Source organism: Amblyomma maculatum, chromosome 4, assembly GCF_055883805.1.
Source record: "Amblyomma maculatum isolate TAMU_Amacu chromosome 4, ASM5588380v1, whole genome shotgun sequence".
NCBI classification, from domain to species: domain Eukaryota; kingdom Metazoa; phylum Arthropoda; class Arachnida; order Ixodida; family Ixodidae; genus Amblyomma; species Amblyomma maculatum.
Window position 1 is genome coordinate 4,090,084 of NC_139347.1, and position 9,720 is coordinate 4,099,803.

The following is a 9,720-nucleotide window of genomic DNA, read 5'->3' on the forward strand; positions in this document are numbered from 1 at the left end:
TCGGGCAAGGCGCCGACATCCATTGATGTTTGAAAGAGTGTCACTAAAAAAGGAGCGACAGAAACTGCACAGTTCTTGAAGATGCGATTCGGAAAATGGTAAGGACCGGGTGCCGTGTGCACCTTGAGCTTCTGCAAAATTAACATTATTCCATGTACTGAGAAATCTGTCTCCCATCTCCGTAAACTCATTCACAATATGTAAGCCGTCGGTAGGGCATGCCGATAGAAAAAGAAAGCTGACTAAAAATAACAATTAAACTGTTCAGCCTTGCCTTCCAGATCCGAGCTATAGTGGACGTCATCTAAAATATCGGGGATGTTGTCTCTTACGCGCTGCTTACTTTTTACGTACTTCTATAATTGTTTTGGATTGTTTTTATTTTACCGCCTAGGACACCCAGATACGCACATTCAGCCCTGCGCATCTCTCGCGTTATAATCTTGCTCAGCTCTTTCAATTTACAATGCAAGGAAGGTGATTGACAGTACCGACGATATAAGCGGTGCCTTTTGTTTATCAGGCTTCGAATGGTGGTATTCAACCAAAGCGTATTTGTTCGACACTTCAACGAAATAGTGCGTGACGGAACATACGTCTGTGCTAGGGCCAGGAGTTTTGTCTTCAGTAGGTGCCACGTGGAATGTATATCAAGTCTGAAACTGTGATGTCTAAATTCTGGACAAAGGCATCGAGTTCACGCGATAGCGAGGCATAGTCTCCTCCTTCGTAATGAAATACAGTACGTGGTGGCGGCTTTCTGCGGTGCTTGGCAGAACAGTACAATGATGCGATTACCACTTCATGGTCGCTTAAACCGAGAATTGTGGTGATTGAAGAAACGAGGGTGCAATCGTTGCAGAAAATCAAATCAAGTACGTTTGCACGACTGCAGCCTATTCAAATTGGGTATTCTACAAACTGAAATAGGGAATGAGTGTTAACCATTTCACGAAAAGCAGTGTGAAGAAGCGATGTAGTCTTTATATTCGGCTTAAGGGAGACCTATTCTACATTCGGTAAATTAAAATCACCACCTAAAATAACGTAAGATGCATCCAGGGTCAGTAGGATGTTGCTAAATTCAAATAGGGGTTGCGGTGTATTAAGTGCTGGAGATCTGTAAAATGAAGCAATAGCCATTGAGTCAGTCAGTATTATCTTACACCAGACCGATTCGCATGTCTGTGTTAAGAGGTATGCTGTCAAGACTATTATCGACAATAACAGACACCACCGCCATGCTTATTGCGGTCGTTCCGGTATACATTGTACTTGGGCGAAAATATCTCGCAGGTGCCTATTGTTTCGTCCAACCATGACTCAGTGCCAATGACCACATGTGGCTTGACCAGTTCCAAGAGTGCAGGGAACTACTCATTTTTATTCTTGAGGCTGCGGCAGTTAACAGCAATAATTATCAAGTCGGTTTTAGGATAAACTCTTTTCTGGCAAGCAGGATTCCTTGATGGCTATTGGTTTATGCTTTTCGCGGCATCAGTAGCGCTCTCATACAGGTCAACCTGTTTTGCCAACTTTAGCTTGTTGAAATTAAGTTTGAAGTCACAGCCACGCTCCTTGGCAAACTGTATCACCTTCTTCCGCTCATGCTTTACTTTATTCGAGAAGTCTTCACTGATAGCAAAACCCGTATCTTTTAGTTTTGAAACAGCTTCAAGCAAGCGTTGCTTGCCTTTGAAAGATAAGGATTTCAGTATAATCGGACGTTTTTTTTTCCTTTTTTTTTTTCTGGTGAGTGACGGCCAAGTCTGTCTGCGCTTTCCATAGCCATCGAGCTAAGTTCTACAGTTACTTTCTGAGCGCAAAAAGTCAGAATCCGTTCTTCACACTCTGCCCATGTTTCATTCCCGGAACCTGGGTGGCCAAAAACAAAATCATGTTGTTCCTTCTCGTTCGGTTATCAAGATCGTCATGACTTTTGTGGACAGTCGCAAATGAGGAAGCAACCGCTGATGCCGAAAGTATTTAATATTAGAGATATATTTCTTAATTACAAGGATAAAATCTTTTGCTCTGACTTTCTTAAAGGTAGATCACCAGTTTCCTGAAAAAGAAAAAAAAAACATTGTGCAAATATAGGCACGGATGACACAGATGTAGATGGGACAGGCGCTGTGTCAACCGTGCACTATGTCTTTAAGAAATCGCTACCTCAAACTTATGCCAGATGCAACCAGTGCTCTGTTTTCATTTTACGCGAATCGTCTAGATCCTCCAGATGGAACTTTGGTTTTTTGAGAATGTCTGATTGCTCATAATGCAGCGGGAGACGTTCGCGTATTACTGTCGGATTCGCATAAAAACCAAAATTCGCAACCATCCCCAGGATTCCCGTCCACGCGCCTCAGAAAACTGGTCGCGCCGTCCGCGCGTAGCTGACTGGCGATGAAAAAGCAGACATTAATATTTCGTCACATATAAGAGTTACAGACCATCTTTATGATACACAGGTTAAAAACCTCTTAAAATTTACTGTAGGGAAGTTTCATCAGTGTGGCTTAAATATTCTGTTTACCCTGTGCATCGAAATATGATATAATGGAGCCTATGACAGGATGACGAGTTTTTGGGTTGGTGGAAGCGACCGAAATAGTGGCTGACGCCTGTTCAGTTTCCACCCCTTGCTTTCCGAGAATACTGGCCAGGGGTTCGATGGAGTTTTTAACGTACGGGTTGTATTGTCAAGAGCCACGGGGCGACCGAATGGGGAGCCGGAAGAAAAGGGCAGTAAGGGAGGGTGGGAGTCGTCCTCTTGTAAATTTGCCTGCTGCCTTTCTTCGTTGTCCCTTTTTCTGCTCTTCGAGGCGTAAATCAGAGACAGCGGTTTCTTTTTCAGTGCCCTGCCAGATTCGGGAAATTAAGCTGCCCTGACCACATCTGTGCGTCATCGGTGGCAGGACGTATGCCAGCAAGAAGCACGGAGCGTAGTGATGGACAAACGACGTCACTGTGCATCCCATGCTCAAACGTTCTCTTCCTTTTTCTCGCTCTTTCGAATGGCTGAAGAACGCGACACAGAAGAACGATGAAGTTGGCGCCTCTGCCGGACTGGTCGGGAAAGCTTTCTTGTGTGAATGTCCTTGTCGCGAGGATCTCATAAAATGTTAACCTACCCTATTCTTCCTGTCGTTCACCTTTTTTTTATTTCCTCTACCACTTTTTTTACTATCCCTTCATTTCCGCCGCCCCAGTTCAAGTGCTTCAGATATTAGAAAGTAGATACCGGGGCTGGCAAACAACTTTTATTTCCGTTTTTGATGTCTAATAAATAACCATTTACTACTGCAACAGCTAATTTGTCAGTCATGGCTAAGGTGTAACTATACTGCAATAGTATAATCATTTTAAAACACACACTAACAAATATCTCCAAAAATCACCTCAGAGCTTTTGAATATCAGTTACATTCTCTGAATTTCTTGTTCCGCAGGACTTCCACCTACTTCGCAAAATACTAGCACAGGGCAAGGCATAGGTAAGAGTGGTACACAAAATTACTACGATTTAACGTGGTAACGTCCAAGGAAAATTATAGTTTTGACCAAAAAGATATATTACGTCTGTAAAAATTTAAAATATTCTGAAAAAACAACAACAAAATTCGTACTTCAGAATGTGTATTGGTGCAGAACTGACCCTTTCATCAGCCAGGAGTTCGTAGCAACGTAGTTGCCTCGTTTCGGGTATTTTTTCTTTTCTTTGTTTCTCTTTTCATAGGGTGTCACCGTTGAGCTCATTATCAGCCTCTTCTAAATTATTATTAACTTGTTTAACGTTAAAATGACATGGTTTGTGAGTACATGATGACTGCACATTTTTGTACGCAAATGAGCCGGCCTTAGAGTCACAACGATTTTTCAAATGGTAATTCTCAGCGGCCACATCAGGGCAGGTTGGGATGGATAAAGAATCGGAGGAGCTGTGGTGCTTTAGTTTTCACCGAGATCGGCCAGTTCGATAAAGTTGTCGACATTCTTCGCGCATGCCGAGAAGACTCTATGTCGCAGGTATTCACGAATATTCCTAGTATCAAGATCTACAGTGGCTCAATGGAAAGTTAAACGTCATGTGTCACAAAATAACGGCTTGAGGGGCAAGTTGGTGCATCATCGTATTAAGATATGTGGCGCAAATAAACACAAACACAGGAGAAAATACACAGCACACGCGCACACTACCAACTGTAAGAAGAACCGCAAAACACTTCCTCTTCTACACTCAGGCACGTCTCAACTTCCTCTTCTTCTCATTTTCCTCTTCTTTGCCCAGGGGGAAAAAATGGCACTCACTTCCTCGCAGACCTTAACCTTGTCCAAACATGGCGGTGACCAATCTCTTCTTCCTCTTCTTCTATTCTGCCTCTTCTTTCCCAAGGGAATATTGACACTTTCTTCCTCTCAGCCCGAAAACATCAACCAAACATGACAGTCACAAAATCTATACTGTCTTGTAAATCCACACCTCTGCTTTGCCCAGCAGCTCCTACCACGCTGGACAGGCAAATATCACCACAAAGTCACAAGTCATTCACTAAAAACACCACCACACATATACAGTAGGACATGTCCATCTACACCCCATAAACTTAAGTAGTCCCTATATAATGAGCAGCTTTATCTTGCCAACATCTAAGAAGCCACGAGGCCCATGTACTTGAGGGGAAAAATTCAGTAAACTCCCATGGCCCCAAAACGTAAGATGAGTCCAAGAATAACAACTTTAGGCCAAGATTAACAGCCAGAGGCCCGATAATAATCTCATTCTTTGCATAACTCAGGAGGATTGCTCAATAAAATTAAATTCTTTTCTACGTAAACTCAACGAAGCTTCACTAATGCATCTCTCATCTTTCTTCTGTATCCAATACGCCTCTAAAATTTCGCGTGCCATCTTATCCCGACTCATGCCTAATATGTTTAGCCTGCTGAACAACGGCTCACACTTGCACTTTTGGCAGTGCAAGGCTAAATTTGACCCTTTGCCATTTTGGCAAAGGGTCAAATGGCAAAGGGTCAAATTTAGCCTTGCACTGCCAAAAGTGCAAGTGTGAGCCGTTGTTCAGCAGGCTAAACATATTAGGCATGAGTCGGGATAAGATGGCACGCGAAATTTTAGAGGCGTATTGGATACAGAAGAAAGATGAGAGATGCATTAGTGAAGCTTCGTTGAGTTTACGTAGAAAAGAATTTAATTTTATTGAGCAATCCTCCTGAGTTATGCAAAGAATGAGATTATTATCGGGCCTCTAGCTGTTAATCTTGGCCTAAAGTTGTTATTCTTGGACTCATCTTACGTTTTGGGGCCATGGGAGTTTACTGAATTTTTCCCCTCAAGTACATGGGCCTCGTGGCTTCTTAGATGTTGGCAAGATAAAGCTGCTCATTATATAGGGACTACTTAAGTTTATGGGGTGTAGATGGACATGTCCTACTGTATATGTGTGGTGGTGTTTTTAGTGAATGACTTGTGACTTTGTGGTGATGTTTGCCTGTCCAGCGTGGTAGGAGCTGCTGGGCAAAGCAGAGGTGTGGATTTACAAGACAGTATAGATTTTGTGACTGTCATGTTTGGTTGATGTTTTCGGGCTGAGAGGAAGAAAGTTTCAATATTCCCTTGGGAAAGAAGAGGCAGAATAGAAGAAGAGGAAGAAGAGATTGGTCACCGCCATGTTTGGACAAGGTTAAGGTCTGCGAGGAAGTGAGTGCCATTTTTTCCCCCTGGGCAAAGAAGAGGAAAATGAGAAGAAGAGGAAGTTGAGACGTGCCTGAGTGTAGAAGAGGAAGTGTTTTCCGGTTCTTCTTACAGTTGGTAGTGTGCGCGTGTGCTGTGTATCTTCTCCTGTGCTTGTGTTTATTTGCGCCACATATCTTAATACGGTCATGTGTCATGCGGTGAGCTAAACTACGGGTACCGAGCGGAATGCCCGCGCGCGTGCAAAAAGAATCGGGATTCCAGAATGATGTAGGGAAATGAACGCCTGGTGTGAAAACGTGCAGAGGGAAAACTAGAAATTTTATGGAAAGAATAGAGACTATTGGCGATTGGAAACAATGAGTTTCGTTCTGCAATTTTATAGGGTTTGGTAACAGTGTCGAGAAAGTGCTTCAAGTGAACATAAACTTTCGAGCTTAAACCATATGGGAAGGAGTGCTACGACATGAGCTTAATCCCCTATTATATGGAATTCAAGGCATATGGAGCTAAATGGCTTGTCAGAATGACTTTTGGAAACATTAGGGTGCCAGAGGCATGTAGTAATCTGGCTTTGGATATGAGTAAAAAGAACGACGACACGAAGCAGTCTTCCACGCTTTTGAGGAATTGGTAGAAGGAGAGAATGGAATTTATAAATTTTTCAAACTGAGCTGCTCAGAGTCGTCTGAGAGACAGGAAAAACGAAGCAGCTCTGGGTTGAATTAGGACGAGCTGTTAAAATGTGGGCAAACACAGAGTAGACAGACAGCCTCAATGAATGTATACTCATTGTAAAGCAGCGATGAACAAAAAAGGCTTCATAGCAACGCACTGAGGACGCGGAGTACGATTGCAAAACGGTATTTTTTAAATTAGTGTTCCACTGCTTAATAAAGAGACATAATATCGCCGATACCATTACGCAGCACAGAAAGCAGTTCTTGAATAATTTATCTGTAGAAACAGTCTGCGGAATAAAAAGTGATAAATTTCGCTTGATGCTCTGTAGCGTCGGAACTCGATTTTGCCTTCCTACCGAGCTTATGTGCGAGATATAGTGCAGTAAAGTATTTAAAGTGGACAGACAAGAGAAAGGCAAAATAATAGAAATAAATTGGTGTCATGCCTTACAAGCATAGACTGCACATAACCTAAGAAAAAATGGCAAAAAGATAGGCATCAAGGCTATTTTCAGCGCTCCTGAGGAGTTACCTGGTCTGTGAAACCGCTGAACGAAAGGAAACAAAGAAGTAGAGTCTGATACCGCACTGCATGGTAGGGAAATATGACAATAAGCTGAAAAATGAGGTAATAGAAGCTGCCAATTTACTCCGTTAGAATGATCGATGTGACAGCACGCCTTCAATTTATTTGAAGGAAAAAAGAGTTGGGCCTTTCTAAAACGAAATTTCATATTTTAGCAACACTGTTTAAGCTGCTTGTTGGTTTTCACATCAAGGGTTCGAACTTCTTTGCTGTTTTTTATGTTTTACCGTGTTAATTGCACCGTATTAAATGCTGGCTTCTCCATGGTTCACCGTGTTTTTCACCGTGATCACCGCCGCGTCATTAGCGATTTTACTTTCCTGTCCTTGTTTTTTTTTCCTATGTTGGTTTGTTTTTCTATTACTTTCTATTACTTTTACCTCGCCTTCCTTGCTTTTAATGTATCGCTGTTTTTGTTTGCGGATCATGCTTAATGTCTTGTTTTTAGCAACTTCTTTTCTCATTCCTGGTGGCTATTTATGGTTTTTTTTTTCTTCGCTTTGGTTTACCTTCTTGCCGAACTCGTTTATTTTTCAAAATTTTACTACAATTGGTTCCGGGTGTGTAAACATATCTTGCCATTTTGTGCCTCATTCTGAACCTGTGTTTACTCCCTTCAGACACGCGCGTTCTTACCCTGAATTCACCGTATACCTGAGGTTGACGTCATACTTAGTAGGCTTTTGAAGGTTCATATTTCCGTTTTCCGGTGTCACTTGTCTGACAGGCACCTCTTAAACACTGGTCTTTTCGAAATAAAAGTTATTACGTACTCCGGCGCTTCGTCCTGTCGTACTTCTTGTTCTTGTGCTCCGTCTTTGTGTGCTGAGCCCCGCAAGCATGGAATAACATCAACTAGCCCAACAAGTATCGCTCCTACGTGCCACATGACATACTCTTTTTGTCCGCTAAAAAAAGGTTGCTGAGATTATACGAAGATATGAAATGCCGTAAATTATCCGCATGTACGGTTGTATGTATCCGGTCACCATACGGCATCAGAAGACGCTGAATGGACTCATGCCACCACAGCCTATTTGAGCACAGAGAGAAACAAAAATGGGCAATTAAACAAATCCGAAACGCTAGATTCGCATTAATGTTCATACGGCCGGTAGTTATGCCATCCACTGCATGATGGTGGTAGCATGTTGGAGCATCTATTTTGATAGACAGGCAGTCCTTTCTCAATCTCTTGAGGTGTTCATGCTGTCACTCGGCTTTACACTCATGACAATGGCCCAGCTGCTTCTGAAACCGTCGCCGATCTGCAAAAATCAGTTGCCGACAGAAGTAATTTTCTGGCGTGAATAGTTTGTTGTAAATAAAAATAATCCTTCCTACTATGCAGAACCTGTACTAAACGCAAACAGAAACCTTTAATCAAAATGGGCGTTTAGGCAATCTAGGTTTCCTATGACTGAAAATTACGTGTTCGCCATGTATGTTAAATTTCTAAAGCTTCATTTTTCTTTCAATTCGCTCTCCGCCTAATAGCTGTGCAGGCTCTTGATTGTTCTTGAAGCAGCTTCTCTAGTCGTGCGTATGGGTCTTTACGACATTCAACTTTTCTTTTCTCAGATTTTTTTTTGTTTATTTGAGAGCGTGCGCTCGCAAGACCCTTCGAATTCCCATGGGCCTAGATTGGAGATTTTCGTATTCTGGTTTAAGACTGTTGATCCTCTTGTCTTGGCCTTATCGCAAAGCCATGCATGTCGCTATATCCCTTTCACAGTTAAGATATGCATATACCGCGACGAATTAAACGATGGTAATCCACTGCCCTTTCAAGCATCCGAAAAATGCCTGTTAATGAGCATAACTGTAATCTACGCGACTGGAAGCATTACGAATTCACGTTAAAAGTTGCGCCTTTTTGCATGCCTTTTTTCCTCCGACTGAGCGCCATTTAAGTCATTATGGTGCATTTAAGGCGCGTACTTAGACAATTTCTTGTAGCGTTTAGAAAATGGTACAGCTCCACAGAACATCAGAAACATAAGTCGAACGCATATTTGTGTGATATATTTTTCTTTCTAACACGTCATCGGCGCAGTTTAACGCAAGGATGACGAAAAATTTTGCGTAATGCCAGAACAAGTTATTTCTTTTTCGAGAGCGGCTAGAGGTATCACGCTATGTAGTCACAATGCACAATACCGAGTATATCACAGAGCACTTTCGTAGTCGGCTCCTGTGCTTGAAAAGTTTCTTTTGACCGAGAATGCCCGCCTTTGTTATAGAGAACAATGCAAGAAAAATGTCGAGCATCGTGTTGACCGCCACGCGCGTTCTAACAGCAAAACGCAACCCACATGCACGACAGGTGCTCAAAAGTAACGCTTGACATTTTTTCTCGAGCACTGTTTATTCGAAACTTAAAAAATCACAAATACTCTAGCCGCACACCTGCGGCAATGGTATTGTATTTAATGTGATCTCGGTTAGCGTGTAGGGTTTTGCGCCACCGTTGTCGATTTGGTCTAGCAAAACGAATCGGCAGTCACTTTCTTTTTCTGTTACAAAATAGCCCAAAAGCTTGAGTTGCTGGTTGGCAAAGTTATATGTGATATAACATTTCCGGAAAGCGTATTTTTCTCGCATCTTTATTTACTGTAGAAATCTTCAGAAAAGATTTTCGGGGGAACACTTTGGGAAAATTAAGCCTTCGCTTATACAACTTCAAGTAATACTCTTCTTTGGGCGAGTTGGTTCATCTTTGAAAGGTTACGTATACTT

At 42.3% G+C, this 9,720-nt stretch overlaps 1 long non-coding RNA gene across 1 annotated transcript; it reads left to right on the plus strand.

Annotated features, from left to right (window-relative positions):
* On the plus strand, positions 1-3,309 carry LOC146190228 (uncharacterized). Its single transcript, XR_014706527.1, has 2 exons — positions 1-98; positions 2,858-3,309. It is a non-coding gene; the product is annotated as an uncharacterized LOC146190228 (long non-coding RNA).
* The last annotated feature ends 6,411 nt before the right edge of the window (positions 3,310-9,720 follow it).